This window comes from Hipposideros armiger, unplaced genomic scaffold, assembly GCF_001890085.2.
Source record: "Hipposideros armiger isolate ML-2016 unplaced genomic scaffold, ASM189008v1 scaffold_39, whole genome shotgun sequence".
Classification (NCBI taxonomy): domain Eukaryota; kingdom Metazoa; phylum Chordata; class Mammalia; order Chiroptera; family Hipposideridae; genus Hipposideros; species Hipposideros armiger.
Window position 1 is genome coordinate 2,726,681 of NW_017731389.1, and position 18,829 is coordinate 2,745,509.

Below are 18,829 nucleotides of genomic sequence, written 5' to 3' on the forward strand. Positions count from 1 at the left end.
CTCTCTCTCTCTCTCTCTCTCTCTCTCTCTCTCTCTCTCTCCCTCCCTCCCTCCCTCCCTCTCTCAATTTCTAATTCCTGGAATTTCCTTTCAGTTTCCTATTACAGTAGTTGCTCTGAACCCTGTCCTTTAGTTCCTCAAGCTGGTGAATCTGCATGTTTCACATTACAGTTTTTGCCACCTCATACAAACCTGGGAGTGGTTTGCCCTCAGGCAAAAAAAAAAGTCAAAAAAAGGGGGAAACTCACTTCATGCTATTTCCTTCTAGCAAGTGTTAACTTCCTCTGGCATTTTCCTGCTTGTTCACTCTCTAGTTAGTACCTTATGTAGTTTTTCCCCCTAGAATTTATCATTGTTCTGACTTTGTAGTTTTACCATTCACACTTATGATTTTTATCCACCCCATTTCTCCATTTTGTTCTGGTGTTAAGTGAAAAACTAGTTTTATTATAGCCTCTAATGGGCCAATTTCCCCCACAACATCTAAGTCTGTCTCTCCAGCTATTGACTTGTGTTTTGTCTCTGAGCTCTTTATTCTTTTATTTTTTGTCTATGCTTAGGATAGTAAATTGTTTTTTGTTACAATGTATTTGTAGCACGTCAATATTTGGTAGAGTAAGTTCCCTCTTTATTTTCTTCAATTATTAAGACTTTATCTCTTTAGAGCAGTAGTAGGTTCACAGCAAATTGAGAGGAAGGTACAAAGATTACGCATATGCCTCCTGAACCCACACATGTATTACCAACATCCCTTACCAGAGTGGTACATTTGTTACTGCTGGTGAACCTACACTGACATATAATATTCATTCAAAGTCTATAGTTTACATTATGTTTACTCTTGATGCACATCTTATGGGTTTGGACAAATGTATAACGAATGACATGTCTCCATCATTATGGCATCATACAGAGTATTCTCACTACCCCCAAAATTCTCTGTGTTCCACCTATTTATCCTACTCATCCCTCCCCCACCCTAACTCCTACCCACTGGTGACCACTAAACTTTCCTTTTTACATTCATATGATACAGTATTTTCTAAATTAAAACATTTTTTTAATAATTATGCTTGGCATACAATATTATATTAGTTTCAGGTGTACAACATATGAATGATGATTAGACATTTATATACCTAATGACGTGATCATGCTGATAAATCTAGTACACATCTGGCATCATATAGTAATGACAGTGTTATTGACTGTATTCCCTATGCTGTACTTTACATCCCCATGACTATTTTTATAACTGGCAATTTGTACTTCTTAATCCCTTTCACCTTTTTTACCCATCCACCAACCCCCCCTCCCATTTGGCGACTATCAGTTTGTTCTCTGTGTCAATGAGTTTATTTGTTTTACTTGTTCATTTATTTTGTGTTTTAGATTCCACATATAAGTGAGATCATATGGTATTTGTCTTTGTCTTCTGAATTATAATACCCATCCATATTGTTACAAATGGTAATATTTCATTCTTTTTTATGGCTGAGTAATGTTCTATTATATATATGTACTACATCTTCTTTATCCATTCATCTAGTGATGGGTACTTAGGTTGCTTCCGTATCTTCACTGTTATAAATAATGCTGCAATGAACATAGGGATGCATATCTTTTTGAAATAGTGTTTTGAATTTCTTTGGATAAATACCCAAAAGTGGAATTGCTGGGTCATAAGGTAGTTCTATTTTTAACTTTTTGAGGAATCTCCATACTGTTTTCCATAGTGGCTGCACCAATTTACATTCCTGCCAACAGTGCACCAGTGTTCCATTTCTCCACATCCTCGTCAATACTTGCTGTTTACTGATTTATTGATGATAGCCATTCTGAAAGGTGTGAAGTGATGGCTCATTGTGGTTTTTATTTGCATTTCTGTGATGATTGGTGATATTGATCATCTTCTTATTTGTTTGTTGGCTATCTCCATATCCTCTTTGGAAAATTTATATTCAGGTCCTCTGCCCATTTTTTAATTGGACTGATTTATATATATATATATATATATATATATATATACATATACACACATTGAGCTGTATGAGTTCTTTATATATTTTGGATATTAATTCCTTATTAGAGGTATCATTTGCAAATATCTTTTTCCATTGAGTGTGTTGTCTTTTTGTTTTCTTGGTGGTTTCCTTCACTGTGCAAAGCCTTTTTAATCTGATGTAGTTCTATTTGTTTACTTTTGCTTTTGTTGTCTTTGCCTGAGGAAACATATAAAATAATATATCTAAGATGTTGGGTTGTCGGAAATGTCATGACGCATTTTTGCAATGAAAAACATAGAAAAAATATGTCATGACTTATCCGACAACCCAATATATGTCTAAGAGTTTATTGCCTGTGTTTTCTCCTAAGAGTTTTATGGTTTCAGGTTTTACATCTAAGTCTTTAATCCATTTTGAGTTTATTTTTGTATATGGTGTAAGGAAGTGGTCCAATTCATTCCTTCCTTTCTTCCTTCTTTCCTTCCTTTTTTTTTTTTTTTTTGCAGGTATGATCCCATTTTCCCAATACATTTTATTGAAGAGACGGTCTTTACCCCATTGTATATTCCTGCCTCCTTTGTCATAGAGTAATTGACCATGTAGTCATGGGTTTATTTCTGGGATCTCTATTTTGTTCCATTGATCTATGTGTCTGCTTTAATGCCAGTACCATGCTGTTTTGATTACTATAGCCTTGTATAGATTGATATCAGATAGCATGATACCTTCTTTGTTCTTCTTTCTCAAGATCACTGTGGCTATTTTGTGTTTTTTTGTGGTTCTATATAAATTTTAGGATTATTTATTCTAGTTCTGTGAGAAATGCCATTGGTATTTTGATAGGGATTGCATTGAATCTGTAGATTGCTGTGGGTAGTATAGACTTTTTAATGATGTTAATTCTTCCTACCCATGAGCTCAGTATATGTTTCCATTTATTTGTGTCTTTTTCAATTTCTTTCTTCAATGTCTTATGGTTTTCCAAGTACAGGTCTTTTACCTCCTTGGTTAAATTTAGTCCGAAATATTTTATTCTTTTTGATGCAGTTGTACATGGATTATTTTCTTAATTTCTCTTTCTGGTAGTTCATTATTGGTGTATAAAAATGCAACTGATTTCTGAATATTAATTTTGTATCTGGCTAGTTTATTGAGTTCATATATCTGATAGTTTTTTTGGTGGAACTTTTAGGTAGCCATTGAGCTTCTTACTATCTCCATAGCTTTGACTTTTCCAGAATATATAGAGTTAGAATCATACAGCATGTAGCCTTTTCATGTTTTCTTTCACTAAATATGCATTGAAGTTTCCTTCCATGCCTTTTCATGGCTTAGTAGTTCATTTCTTTTTAGAGCTGAATAAAATTACATTGTGTGGATGAACTACTATTTATTTATCCATTCAACTACTGAAAGGCATCTTGGTTGCTTCCAAGATTTGGTAATTATGAACATAGCTGCTACAAATATCGCTGTGCAGGTTTCTGTGTGGACATGCACGTAAGTTTACATACTTTGGGGAAATTGCAAGGAGTGTAATTGTTGGATCATATGATAAGAGTATGTTTAGTTTTGTAAGAAGCTGCCAAACTGTCTTCCAAAGTGACTGTACCATTTTGTATTCCCACCAGCAATGAATGAAAGTTCCATCCTTGTCAGCATTTGGTGATTTCAGTGTTCTGGATTTTGGTCATTCTAATAGGTGTGTAGTGGTATCTTCTAGTATATGTAAATTTATAGATCTGGAGTTTGGATTATTTTAAAAAAATAATTTCACTAATGACACTATGTGCTTCAAGCAGACACATAATGTCTCAATGTCTGATTCTGTTTCTGTGATGTTTGTCAACTCTTTGTTACTCTAAGTTATAGGTCACATTGGAAAAATAGAATTCTTGATTCTTTCAATTTATTTACCAGTTTTCAAATTATAAAATTGGTCAACAGCTTCTACTAACAGGGTTCAAAGAAATTTTGGTTTTGTATTGTTCTGTTTGCTCTTATTTCCTTCCTTCTTTTATTTATTCATTCATTTTAGCATCATTATAAACCTGTGGGTTTAGACACATTTTATGTATTTTGATCCATTTCTGTTACTATCCTTATACTCAGATTTTCCCATTGCAGACTAGGTTGGCATCTCAATCCATTTGGCTTGAATTTAGTAGGCTTTTGTTGCTTCTCCACTTTTTGGTCTGATAAGTTTTCTGGTATGTTAATCCTATATTCTCCCTATCCCAAACAACTAGCCATTTCTACGGTGAATCTAATTCCTTTTGGTGTAATAGGTTTCAAAAGCACAATCTGAGTATTACAGAGGCTCACTGATACTATCATTATTGTCTAATGTAGTGAATTCCTGTGAAATACATGAAAGACCCACAAGTTTTTTGAGAATGTTATACCAACAGAGACATTGCAAATTTCAACTGAAAGCAACAGAGAAAGGACAAAATAAAAGATAGTTGTTGGACTCTCAGAGTTCTGCAGGCAGGAAATAGGCTGATAAAATTACTCAGCCGCAAACATTTGCTGCCCTTCATGAGAAGGAAAGGATGAGTATTAGGACAGAGCTGTGAGTTTGGAGGGTGGAGATGTGGACCACACAGGATTATTCCCAGGATTTAAAACTAAAGGAGTTTGCCCAGTTAGATTTCAAAAGTGCTTGAGAACAATGACTGCTCTTTCCCTTTAACTTTCTCCCCTTATTAAACGAGAATATTTATAACTGCAATCTAATGCCTGTATCACTATTGTATTTTGGGAGAAGATAATTTGTTTCTTGAGTTTCACAGGTTCACATGGGGCGAGAAATTTTGATAAAAGATGGATCATACCCAGAGTCTCATCCATACCTAATTTAGATGATACCATATTTAATTTTTGAACCAATGAGACTTAGCTGCAATTTTGGACTTGAATTGATACTGTATAGGTTAATACTTTTGGTGATCTTGGGATGGAGTGAATATATTTTGATGTGGGGGAATGTAAACCTTTGGAATTAGAAGTCAGACTATAATAGGCTGAATAATGGCCCCTCAAAGATATTCACTCTACTCCCCAGAACCTGCAAATATGTTATCTCATATAGTAAAAGAAACTTTGTAGATATGTCTAAGTTAGGATCTGGAGATTATGAAATTATTCTGGATTACATGGCTGGGTCCATTGTAATCACAAGGGTCTTTGTGGGAAGTAAGATAATCAGAATCAGTAGATGTGATTACGAAAGAGAGAGGTTGGAATGATGCAAAAAAGGAGCCAAAAACCTACTCATGCAGGCAGCCTCTAAAAGTAGGGAAGACAAAGAAATGGTCCCTCTGCTATAATAGATTCTCCAGAAGGAAACAGCCCTGTTAACACTTTGAATTTAGCTCAGTCACTAATTTTGGACCCCTAGCATCCAGAATTATAAGAGAATAAATTTGTGTTATTTTAAGCCACTAAATTCTGTGGTAATTTGTTACAGCAGCAATAGAAATCTAATACATTGTTGATACTGTTCATTGTTTCAGGAACTTTTCATGGCTAGAACAGAGAAGGATATCTATTTTTAGAAGATAAAATATGGGTTTGTACTGATATTTCCAAGTCAAATTCAGAACTACTGAGTATTTACTCTTCCTCATTAAATTTACGTCAGTATCTATTTTCTCCCATGCTGAAAATCTCAGTTCTCAGTGACAAAAATTAATTACCCATTTAATCTATCATGGATTACAAATATACCAGTTTTAGAATGATAATACCATTACCACCACCAAAAATATGATTACCAAAAATTATTTATTCTTAAATTATTTCCCACTGAGAGCACAAAATTAAATTACTGTGTCTTAAAGTCTTTCGGAATAGATCTTCTCTATGTGATTATGCCACCAACTGGAGATGAAGTTAGTTTCATTTGTTCTGTTTTTAGATTTTAATGATTTCTTTTTGATTGAATTTTATTTTATAATATGTAAAATATTTGTGTGGCTCCAACATTAAATGTACAAATCAAAGAAGTCTGGCTTCTATTCCTGTTTTTTCCACTGTTCTGTTTCATTTTTATAAGTACATCTTTTTTAAAATCACTGGACAAATGTTATTCATTTATTTAAAAAAATAGCTCAGGGAACACTTGTTCTTTACTATGCATTAGTAACATAAATAAAAAAGATGTGATCATGGAAATTTTAAAACATATTAAAAGCATGCAGAAAGAATTTATGAAGTGCCCTGGACTCACTACCAACTTTACAGTTATCAGCTAATGGCTCCTGTTTCTGCATCTATACCTCCCACTCATTTTTCCTCTTCTTGCATTATTTTGAAGATAAATCCCAAATATTAAGTCATTTTATCCATAAATATTTTAGTAAGTATCTATAATAGATAAGAAATCTCAAAAATCAACCACAATTATATCAGCAAATATAAAAAGTTTAAACTTGCAAGTCATCACTTATTTTTACAGTCCTCATTTTTGAACTAGAATCCAAATAAGGTACACCTAGTGCGTTTTTCTCTTTAAAAATCTTTTAAATTTCTATGCTCCCATTTCATAGTTCCTTCTTCCCTCCCTCCNTTCCTTCCTTCCTTCCTTCCTTCATTCCTTCCTTCCTTCCTTCCTTCCTTCCTTCCTTCCTTCTTTCCTTCCTTTCTTCCCTCCTTCCTTCCTTTCTTCCCTCCTTCCTTTCTTTTTCTTCTTGTTTTTCCTATTGTTGATAAAGCTTTATTGATTGTCCTGTAGATTTTCTCATTGTTGGTCTTTGACAGATTGTACCCCTGTGATGTTATTTAACAGATTTCTCTGGTCAATGTATTCCCTATAAATTAATATTTGGATCTCGGGTCTTGATAAGCCTTCTTCAAGGTGGTATTTTGTTCTTCAGTCAAAAGGCACATACTGCATGGTTCTTCTCTTTCTGTCTCTGGTTCATCAAGTCCTAGATCCATTAAGTCATCAGGGGTTGCAAAATGATGATATTTAATTATCTCATTACTTCGTTCATTTTTAGCAGTAATTCTTCCATAAAGTGAAATAAACCTCTCATCTACAATACTATCTGGTTACACAGTGATACTATTCATATAGAAAAGCAGGATGTTTGATTCTTCTTATTCATAAAGTTTTAAAAATAGTGAGGTGGTTCCCAAGCGTCAGGGTTCTCCAAAGAAACAACCAATACAATGTATATGTGTGTGTATAAGAGATTTATTTTAAGGAATTGGCTCATGTGATTATGGAGGTTACGTCCTGAGATCTGCAAAAAGCAAGCTGGGGCCCCAGGAGAGCCAGCGGTGTAGCTCCCATCTAAGTCTTGAGAGCTGATGGTGTAAGTTCTAGTCCACAGGCAGGAGAAGACTGAGACAGGAAATGGAGAGGAAAGGCTGCAATAATGTTGGAGATACTCTAGCTTCCTCACTCAGCTATCCTTTCTGAGGATGATTCCAAAAAATGAAGCCTCATCTACCCTGAGCTGGTGGTGGTTCTGGGTGTAAGGAGGCAAAATGGATACCACATGATTCACGTATATGTGAAATCTAAAGAACTGAATAAATGAGCAAAATAAACAGAAATAGTCTCAGAGATATAGAGGAAGAACATGGTTGCTAGATGGAAAGGGGGTGGGGATGAGGGAAAAGAGAAAGGTGTTAGACAGCATAAATTGGTAACTACAATATTGCCATAGGGATATGAAAGACAGTTTGGGGAATATCATCAATAATGTTGTAAAGATTTTGTAGTGTGTCAGATGGACACATGTCTTCTTAGGGAGACCATTTCATAGATGGTGTAGATGCCTGACCACTGCACTGTACACCTGAAGCTGAAGCTGAATACTGTATGTTAACTATAATTTAACTATATATATATATATATATAAATAAATAAATATATATATATATATATTTATATATATATAGTTAGTTAGTTAGTTAGTTAGTCATGCGATATGGAGTATAGTGTGGGGAGTGGAGTCAATGGAATTGTAATAGATATATACAATGTTAGAGGGGCAACAGATTGAGAGCCAGGGGTTTATCACTTTGTGAGGGGTAAAATGTCTAGCTATTAAATTGTTTTGTACACCTGAAACTAAAAAAAAAAAAAGATTCACTCTTTGTGTTGTATAGTTGCATGTATTTTGAAAACCACATAACAAGTATTCAAGTTTTATAGAGAATAGTTTTACCATCCTAAAAATCCCCTATGCTATTATCCCCTCTCTCTCCTCCAAGCCCTGGCAACTACTGATTTTTTATTGTGTCCATAGTTTTACTTTTTCTAAGATGTCATATTGTTGGAATCATATAGTATATGCCCTTTTCAGACTTATTTCTTTGATTTAGCAATACCCATTTTAGGTTCCTCCATTTCTTTTCATGACCTGATAGCTCATTTCTTTTTTACCACTGAATAATAGTCCATTGTATGTGTTACTATATTGATGTGCATCTTGGTTGCTTTCAGTTTTCAGCAAATTATGAATGAAGCCACTATAAATGTGTGATTTGACACAGGTTTTCAACTTATTTGGGTAAATACATAGCAGTGCAATTGCTGGATTACACAGTAAAACTGTGTTTAGTTAATTGATGTGAAAGGTGTAAGGGTTGTATTCAGATTCATCTTCTTGCATATGAATGCCCAATTATTCTAGCACCTGATTTAAAAAAATGTATCCTTCCACCATTGAATTATATTTGCTCCTTTGTCAAAGATCACTTGACTATATTTATGTGGGTCTAGCCTTTATCATTAACCCTCCATTCTCTCTCCTCCACTTTCTTGTGATTAGCTACTTAAAAATATTATGTATTCACCTACTTACTTAAATAAAAGGTAGCACACTGTACACTGTCTTAGTTCAGACTATTATAAGATACCATAGACTAAGTGGGTTAAACAGCATTAATTTTTTTCTCACAGTTCTGCAGGCTGGGGGATGTCCAAGGTCAAGGTGCCAGCAGATTTGGTTCCTGGTGAAGGCTCTCTTTCAGGTTATGGAGGGAAATGGGGGAAGCAAGCTCTCTCCCATCTGTTCTCAAAAGGGTGCTAATCTCATCACAAGGGCTTCACCCTCATGACTAAATTACCTCCCAAAGTTCCCATCTTCAAATTTAGGGATTAGAGTTTCAACATTTGAATTTGGAAGGGACACAAGTACATAGTCCATAGTACATACTTTTGTCTAATTGCATCAATCAGTAACTCCAATACTAAGTTTAATAGCAGGAGACATAGTGGTAGCCTTTTCTTTCCCTGGCTTTTGTAAGAAAGGCTCTAGTGTTTCCCTCTTAAGTAAGATAACTGCATTTTAATGGATACACATATAGGTAAGTAGATAGATAGAATCATGTTAAGAACATCTCCATCAATTGCTATTTTATTGAGTGTTTTAAAAATGAATGGATATTGCATTTTGTCAAGTGCATTTCCTGTGTCTATGGAGATGATAATATTATTTTTCTTCTTTGATTATAATGACAAATTATATAAACAGTTTCCTAATATTGAAACACATGTATATTCCTTCTGTTAACCTTACTTAGTCATAATAATTATGCTTTAGGATTGTTGGGTTCTTTTTTCTAATACATACATAATTTATATAAAAATTCTGCAGCATTATTTATAGAGGAACTTAGTCTATTTTTTATGGGGCAATCTTTTTCATATTTTAGGATATTTTATAATTTTGTCATAAAAGCAGAGTTGGTAGAGTTCCCCTGTGAAATCTACTGGGCCTAGTGTTTTTGTGTGTGGGATCTCTTTATTAGTTTTACTCAACTATTTTTATTTCTTCTATGGAAAATGACATGTTTAGACTATCTCCACTGGGGTTATTTTTGGTAAGTTGCAGTTTTCTAAAATACTGTTCATTTTATATTAATTTCTTGAACAGCTACATCTTCCCTTCAAAAGATAAATATTCTTTCATGCATTGTTTCTTATCTTGTGGAATTTTCTAGAATTTTAGTTCTAGTTTATTTTAGATGTGTTTTTACTTTTGTTGTTCTTACCTTTTTTTAGATGATAATACATTAAAAAAAAACAGTTTGACTACACTTACTTCCAAATATCTTCAATTATGCTCCTAGAATTAGCTCTATTCTTGAGTACTTTCCTTAAAGAGGGTTTTCCTTAAAGAGTTTGAAGGTCTGACTGTCTAGCAAACTTTGTGAGGTCTGATAAGTCCAAGGACATTTTTTTCCTATCAGATTTAAATGACATATTGGCAAATGAAAAACTGATAGTCACAGACTTTTTCCTTCTACAGCTTAGTAATAATACTATATTGTCTTCTTGCTTTGTTCTTTTCAGGGTAATTCTTTTTAATATGTCTGCTCTTTCATTCTGGAAGGTTTTAGAATACTCTTTTTTGGATGTTATTACATTTTATTACAATGTGGTCAGGAGTAGGATTTTATCTATTATTTTGTGCTCTATAAAGACCACTTTCAATCTTTTCATCTTTCTTTAAATTGGACAAATTTATTTTCCTTATTTTATCAAGTATTTCTTCATCTATTTTAAGAAACCATCCAGTACTTCTACTATCCTTATGATTTTGCCTATATTTGTAATCTTTTTTTATGTCTCATCATGTTTATCTCCTGCTGCCTTATGGGAAAGTTCCTCAGTCTGATATTTTAGCTCACTAATTCATTTTACAAACCAGTGTTCCTTATTCACCTGTCAGACTGTTCATATCTCACCTTTCACCTTACTCTTTTTTTCTTTCTTCTTGGTACTACTTAACACTACTAATACCCTCCATTCTCTGTTTGAGGGTATTCATTATGCTTATTTGGATTATCTGTTCCAACAGTTCTTCATCATACAGTTATTTTTGTTCCATTTATTATCTTTATGTTATAGTTTGTATCGCTCAGCTGTCTGTGAAGTAATGCTTGCCTGGGGATAACAGCCATGCAGGGGCTTTTAAACATTTTTGACCCTATTCTACAGTGAGACAGACATCTTACCTCATGATCCACTTGAAACATATTTACACAGTGACATTTGTAAATATATTTTATACCTATTATAAAATAATATTTATTTTATCATGAGCAACGTACTCTGGTATTTCCTGCTCAATTTGATGTTTTTGAAAAATACTAGTCACAATTCACTATATTAATTTAATCATCTGCTAATGCGTCAACAGCCACAGTTCGAAAACTCTATTATGACATATGAGAGAAGTACTTAAGGTCATGCAATAGTTAAGAAGGAGGGATTAGAAGAATAAGCTATATAGCTTTCCACACCACAGAATCCTTCAGACTAATCTAATTTGCTCCCCTTCATTGGGCAATAGCTCTGTTTTGGCATTTACTTCTAAACTCTTAAGCAGGAGCAGTGCTAAGGGGTGGTAGTCCCTTTGGGTTATAAATTTCCAGCCCTGAGGGTTTGGTGGGGAAGAGGTTGGATCAATGAATATGCGGGAGTGACTGGTCAGCTTACACCTATGTCACTTAGTCACCCTCAAAGGGCTGCTCTGAGAATAGCCATTCCCATGGGCCTTTGCAGTTACTACTGATTTCTGATGTAAAGAGGCAGCCAATGAGGGGTGAGACAAGAGCAGAACTTGAAAAATCTGCCCCAGTCTAAACTTCATTGCTGCTGTCAGGCTGCCTTGGTCCTACGGAGGATTCTTGGCTCCTCCTAGACCAATTCACAACAGCCTTTATTCTCCCTGGGGTTTCTCACAGTTTTTATGTAATTTCCTCAGATCAATAATTCTTTTCCTGCACAAGGGTGGAAGGAAATCCACTCTCTAGAGTGGATTATATGTGGGAAAACCCAGCAGCCCTGTGTTAAGCCTTTTCTGGATTCTTCAAAACACAAAGCCTCAAAAGTCATTCTTTTTCATGGCGGAGGACTCAGTAATGAATCTGAGATGAGTCTCTCTCAGAATAGGGATTCCTGTGATGGAATGAAGATACGTAGTTTTGCTTTTTCCAACAGTGCCTTTGCATTTATTTTCTCCTGTGTTGCCCGGGTAGCATTCATTTTTCCAAGTTCCAGGATAGGCTTCAGGGATGGAGTTTGGCAGTGTCTGCACAGCCAAAGCCAAGCAAGGGACTTCAGTCACTAACATGCTGGGGATGCTGTCAGTCAGAATAGCTCAGGGAAAACAGCCTGTGCATTTGTCTGAATCACGTGACACATTAAAGATAATTTAGGTCATGGTGTTTCCTGGGGTTACACTATGGCCCACATGTGAGTGTACACTGGGGTTATCCAACAGGCAGAGGAGGTGGGCCTCCAATGCCAGAGTATGACATAAGAGCTCCGAAAATTACCCCTCCCTCCAAAAGCACCCCATATCTGCTCTGGCATTGTCTTCCGGTTGGTCTGAAATTCTCCATCCTCTTTTGAAACTTCTGTTATCCCTGGCTTCTTTGAATTAGACAACAGAGACCACAGAATTGTTTCTAAACCCCACCTATAAAAGTCCTTTCAGATATTAGCACACCTTACATATAGTATCAGTGCTGATTAGTGGTCACCCCTCCATTCCTGTTATCTAAGTAACCTCCTATACTTCTGACTTCATCATCTTTCTCCACAAAGATGCTTCCTCTCTGTATTCCCAAATCCGTGCCTTCCACAACCCTCCATGCAGTCGTATCCTGAATAGTGATCCTCAGTTTTTTCCTTGCTCTCACCAACCCACAAACAACTCCTATTAGTTTTAACTTCTAAGTTTCTCTAGAATCCACACACTTCTCATTTCATCCCTGCTGCCACTGCCTAGACCTCCCTCATGAGGTAGCTCCCACAGCTTTCTGACTAGTCTCTGTATTTTCAGTCTTGTCTTCCTCAAATCTATTCTCAGCATAGCACCCAGATTGTTTGGACCAAGTCAGTACTTTGAAACTCTTCAATGTCAGCCAGTTGCCCTTAAAGTGATTTGCAAATGTTTTTCCCCATTAAATCCACACATAAGCCGCTCTAGAGGGTGGATTTCCATTAAAATACACCCAAGAAATACAATACCCTCCCATTAGAACCAGCAATGAAGGCAGTTGATCTCATGATCTTGTTGCATGCCACAGTCAGTAGGCAAAAAGGTACGGGGGACACATCTGAATCTCTGGAATGAGAAGCACATGCCAATAACATTGTTAAGTATTCAATAAGTAATGTTTTGAGTGAGTGGTTGATGAAGGAGACGTAGGAAAGGTAAATTTGGCAGCAAGTAACAGTTGAAGATACGTTCAGCGCATAAAACTCTGGGAGTGGGGTGCGGAGAGAACACTGGGAGCCTAAGAAGACTTAATTTGTGACGGTGTATGTGTCTGTGTGCATTCCCATATGTGTGCACATACGAAATAACCACAATGTGGTTTTCACAAGTAGGGCCTCTATCAGTAGTTGTTGGCTACGAAGATGTGTTTAAAGACAAAATTGTAACACAATTTTTTTCTGGGTCAGCCTAATCTTTTGCCTGGGCTGGGGGAACCCTTAGTTAATAAATTAATAACTCAATCCAAATCAAAGCATAATTTAATACAATGTTTCCTAATATATTATTTGTGGTGGCTTTAAAAAAAGGCTTCCATGGTGTATTCATTTTCTACAGCTGACGTAACAAATTACCACAAACTTATTGGCTTAAAACAGCACAGATTTATTGTTTAACTGTTCTAGAGGTCAGAAATCTGATGTAATCTTACTGCGCTATGTCAAGGTGTTGGGGGAACTGTATTCCTTCTGTAGGCCTGAGATGACAATCTCTTTCGCTTGTTGTTCTAGCTTTTAGAGGCTTCCAACATTCTTTGGCTCATGGTCCCCTTCTATCTTCAAAGCCAGAAATGACCAGTTGAGTCATTTTCATGTTGCATCACTCTAACACCAATGCTCCTGCCACCTGCTTTCACTTACAAGGACCCTCGTGATTACATGGGCCTACCTGGATAATTCAGAATAATCGCCTCATCTTAAAGTCAGCTGATTAGCAGCTTTAATTACATCTGCAATGTTAATTCCCCTTTGCCATGTAATGTAACCTATTCACACATTTTGGGAATTAGGACATGGACATCTTGCAGGGAAGGCATTATTCTGCATACCATACCGAGCCATACTCCCTCTTAGAGAGTCTTAGAAATTACATTGCACCCAATGGTATCAAATGCATGGCAATGGGAGGAGAACTGATTCTGGGTGGTGCACAATGTGATATATAGATGATATATTACAGACTTGTACACTTGAAACCTATGTAACTTTACCAACCATTGTCACCCCAATAAACCTTAATGGAAAAAAAAAGACAATAGTTAGGCACAGATTGGGATTAAAATCCACATTACTGGGCCGGCCGAGTGGCGCGATGGTTAAGAACTGGCTTGGGACGCCAGAGGGCCCCGGTTCGGATCCCACATATGAGGGCCAGTGACACTGCCCTCCACAGCTAAGATGCTGAACAACAGCTCAACCTGGAGCTGGGCTGCCCTGAGTCGCCAGTGACGGCACAGGCTGCAGCCCCTGTTGCAGTGGGTTGCCATGGGCTGCTGTGTGTAGCCAGCAGCCAGCGTGAGCGGCCAGCAGCCGCAGTGAGTGGCCGTCCAGAAGCCGGTGACTGATCTGCCTTGCCCAGGAAGAGAACAATGATGGTGCCAACTTGGGCCAGTGAAGCAACGTCCTCCACAACTAGACTGAAGAACAAAAACGTCAGCAACATGTTTGTTCCCCTTCCCCCAATTCCCCAGCACTGTTCCCATCCCTCCCAATTCCCCAATAAAAATCTTAAAAAAAAAAATCCACATTACTTTTCTCCAGATACAGAAACCTCCTTAGCAGTTACCTTTTGTACAACACTTTAAGTTTAGGACTGATGGTTTGGCTGAATTACTGGTTGGTTATATATACAGGTTTGTATGTAATTGTGATAAAAACAGTATTATTTATAAAAAAAAAAGAAATTACACTGCACATTAGCGTAACTAACCATAAAACACCACTGCCAAATGTGTTTGTTCTAATGGTGCCCTACACAAACAAGGGTGCCCGCCTGGGGAGGTGCAAGTAAAGAGAGAAAGCCCTGACTTAGCTCAATTAGATGACCTCTACTAGATATTAACATAGTGTAAAGTTACAATGATTAAAAGCATGCAGCACCAGCAGTAGAGTAGATAGCACAGTGGGACATAATAGAAAGTCTGAAAACAGATCTATGTATTTTTAAGAATTTAACATAGTTTTCAATTTTCATGTGACACATTTTTTTGTAGTTTGTGCACTGAGATCCCTAAGGCACTCTAAGTTAGACAGATTTGGGTTTTTCTGTATAGACTAATCACCAGCTATTTTAATCTAGACTATACCTCCAGCTAATCATATAGTTTTGGGAGCGCTGTCATTGTGTTTGCTTGTGGAATTTTTGGTGTTTGGAATGCTTATTTTTAAAATATCTGTCCTTAGGCTATTATAATGAAGTGAAAATAGAAAATTAGAAGTGCTGATATTACTGATAACATATTTAAGATATAATTGGAAATTACCAGATAAGCCAAAAATGTTGCATCTTTATTTTCTATGGCATGTTTATTGGGCTTAAGCTCATCAATTGTCTGTTTGGTTGTTGCATTAACATAAAAAATTAAAGGTAATATGCTGAATTATCAAATTATATTAAAGAAGATGTGATTTTTTTCATAGTCTTAAAAGAAAAGGATAGTGCAGAAATGGAGAAAATAAAGAGAACTTTAAAATTATAGATTGGGTGCCAAAATAATGTTTTCACTTCCGTCTTTTCTCATATGACTTATCCAAATACTTTTCCTGTAAACCACATTAATTTCCAAATGGATCAGAGGTTCAAATGGATAAATGTAGTAGGATAAAAAAGAGCTCTGCAACACTACAAATACCAGAAGAAGACGTTAATTCATTTCTCTGTAACCTGGAATATGGAAAAATATTTCTAAATATTGATCAAAATCTAGAATAAAAGAAATGAGCAATACATTTGATTACAGAAAACTGAACGTTTGTATAGCTAATTAAACACAGTAAAAAGAAATTAAAACCTTTTTAAATTTTTTTGTAGTTAATTTTGCAGTTAATTATAGACAAGGACAAATAATTTCTAAAATATAAACAGCTTCTGAAAATAGAGAAAAATTCTGTATAGGAAAATATGCTAGCAATATGAACAGGGAGTTCACAGAAATAGAAAATCAAATAGCTCTTAACCATATGGGAAGTTGCTTAACCTCACTTATAACAAAAGAAATGCAAATTAAAAGTATTGTTAGAAACATTCCTCATCCATCAGATGGGCAAAAATCCAAAATCTGACAGCAATCTTAGTTGAAAAGGCTGTCGATAATTAGACACTTGTATGTACTGTTGGTGAGAATTGAATTGTAGGGCATCTATGAAAGTGGATTTTCCAATAGCCAGAAAAATGACATATATATTTACCCTTTGACTCAGCAATTGACTTGTAAGAATCTATTAGGACCAAACACTGGTAAACATTTGAAAAGATGCACATGACTTTGATAGTGTTAGGGGTAATAGAAAAGATTAGAAACAATCCAAATATCTATTAATAAGGAGCTAGTTGAATAAACTATTGCACATTCGTACCATGGAGTACTGTAACATAGAATTTAAAATATTTTTATATACTCTTACGGAATGAAATCCAGGGTATATTGACGAGGACAAAAACAACGTGCTAAGAGGATGATAATGTTCAAAACAAGAAAAGATGTGGATGCTTATTAACAAAACTATGAAAGGATAATCATAAAATTAAAAACAAATTAAAAAGCATACCTATAGTAGAAGGGAGGGAACAGGGTGAAGACACAGGCCTCTTCAAATATATCTTATTTTAGAGACTGACTTTAGAACCTCAACACTTTTTATATTATTATAGAGAAAATTTAATGAAAAAGCAATGTCTTAAAATCTAAGACGAAGGGCCGGCCAAGTGGCTCAGTTGGTTAAGAGCTCGCTCAAGAGTGCGAGTTCTGAGCAACAGCGGTTCGATTCCTGGCCCAAGCTGAGTTGCCGCTGAGCTACTAACAGATGGCAGGATGGCTCAGCTTAAAAAAAAAAAAAATCTAAGACGAAATGAAACAAATGAACCTAACTCTGTATCCTGGTGGCCTAATCTCAAAGGAAAAACTTCTGAGTGACTTTCAAACTTGGGAATTTTTACTGTATATTGGTAGTAGGATGTACTCTAAAGAGGAAAAGAACTACAAAAAATGTTTAAAAACTATTTTCAATAATTACATTATTGGTGGCAGTGGTTCTTCAATTATTCTGAGACTGTTTTGTGTGTAGTGTGGGATAGAGTAAATAAGTAATTATATTGACATCACTGAAAACCAAGCTTTTTAGCATGGAGGAAGGAGGATACAGATGTAAATCTACATTCCTGAATTTACAATGGAAGCTCTAATATAACCTCTCAATTTATCTTTTAATGAAATACACATTTCCTAGATTGGTCTTTTGAAAAGGCAAGAAACAGTGGTCAACCCAATTGAGCCCTACCCTCACCCTGAATGGGTCTTAAAATATCATTTTCCACCTAAAGAAACCAGGGTTTTTAGGAAATGACTGAATTCTGGACCTGGTTTAGGAAATGTACAAGGAAAACATGGCATGATAGAAAGGAAGCCACCAAACAGGTTCTATTCAAAAGAGCTCAATAGTTTACCAGAATCAGCTCCCATGGGACAAAGATGGGACAATTGATGGAAATGGAACTTTAAAATATTGAATATTCAAAAATCAGAATTCATTCTGATTTCTGGAGGCTAGAGAACAGCTTATTATTTTAAAAATTAGTAAACAAAGAGAAAGATCCAAACATTTACCCTGACCTTCCAGTATGATTTTTACCCACCTATGGTACCCACATAATTGATGAAGCCAATTTTCTTTTTATGCATTCCAGCTAATAAATGAAGAAGAAATGGTAGACTTACAATGCTACCAGCATTGAATTGGTAATGATCATCAATGGCCAATGACATTAAACATGAAAGATAATAGATATCATGCATCTCCAGATGAAAATACACAAAACGAGCTATATAATAGTCATGCCACACTTAAAAAAGAAATTGAATTCTGAATCTTATCATACTTCTATATCTCACCATGGAGATGCAATCAACAAAATTCAGGCTGGAGAATTCTATATGACAAAAGAGTCAGTTTTGTTAATGACAATGAAAAAAAATACAAAGATTAAAAACCCAGAATATTGAAGGAAAATCCATAAAGAGACAAGACATGTATCAATAAACTGCAATGTTTTATCTGAATCACAGATCATGTAGGCACATTTTTTTAAAAGGGAAGAAAAGACAGTTGAGGATGTGTGAAGAATGATGACTGTAATAAGGTTTAAAACCATGTTGTACATTATTTTAAGGTGATAATAGTTTTATGTTTAAAGTAAGCACAAGAACCTTAACCAGAAGTTTGAAATTACTGAAGCTGGGTGGTGGGTATATCAGGTTTATCATATTATTCCCTACTTCTGTTTATGTTCTCAAATTTCTATAATACAAAGTTAAAAATGTTTTCATTAATTCCAATTTGTGTAGTTACTAAGAGCAACAGTGATAATTCCTTTATCAAAAATTCTGATGTCTGACTTTTCTTGATTAATGTTTCAAACAAGTTAATAAGATACCATTAAACATAGAAACTCAATTACCTGCTCAAACTTAACACTGATAAAATTTCTTTTCAATCAACTTCCTCTGCTTCCTAAAAGTTGTTCCAAGTAAACTGAGAGAACTAGGAATTATGACTGAGAGATCAGAAATAGCTT

At 35.4% G+C, this 18,829-nt stretch overlaps 1 protein-coding gene across 2 annotated transcripts in view; it reads right to left on the minus strand.

Moving 5' to 3' along the window:
* The window catches only part of CABCOCO1 (ciliary associated calcium binding coiled-coil 1), a 793,651-nt gene that overhangs the window by 199,577 nt on the left and 575,245 nt on the right, over positions 1 to 18,829 (minus strand). The gene's annotated exons all lie outside the window — the stretch shown is intronic.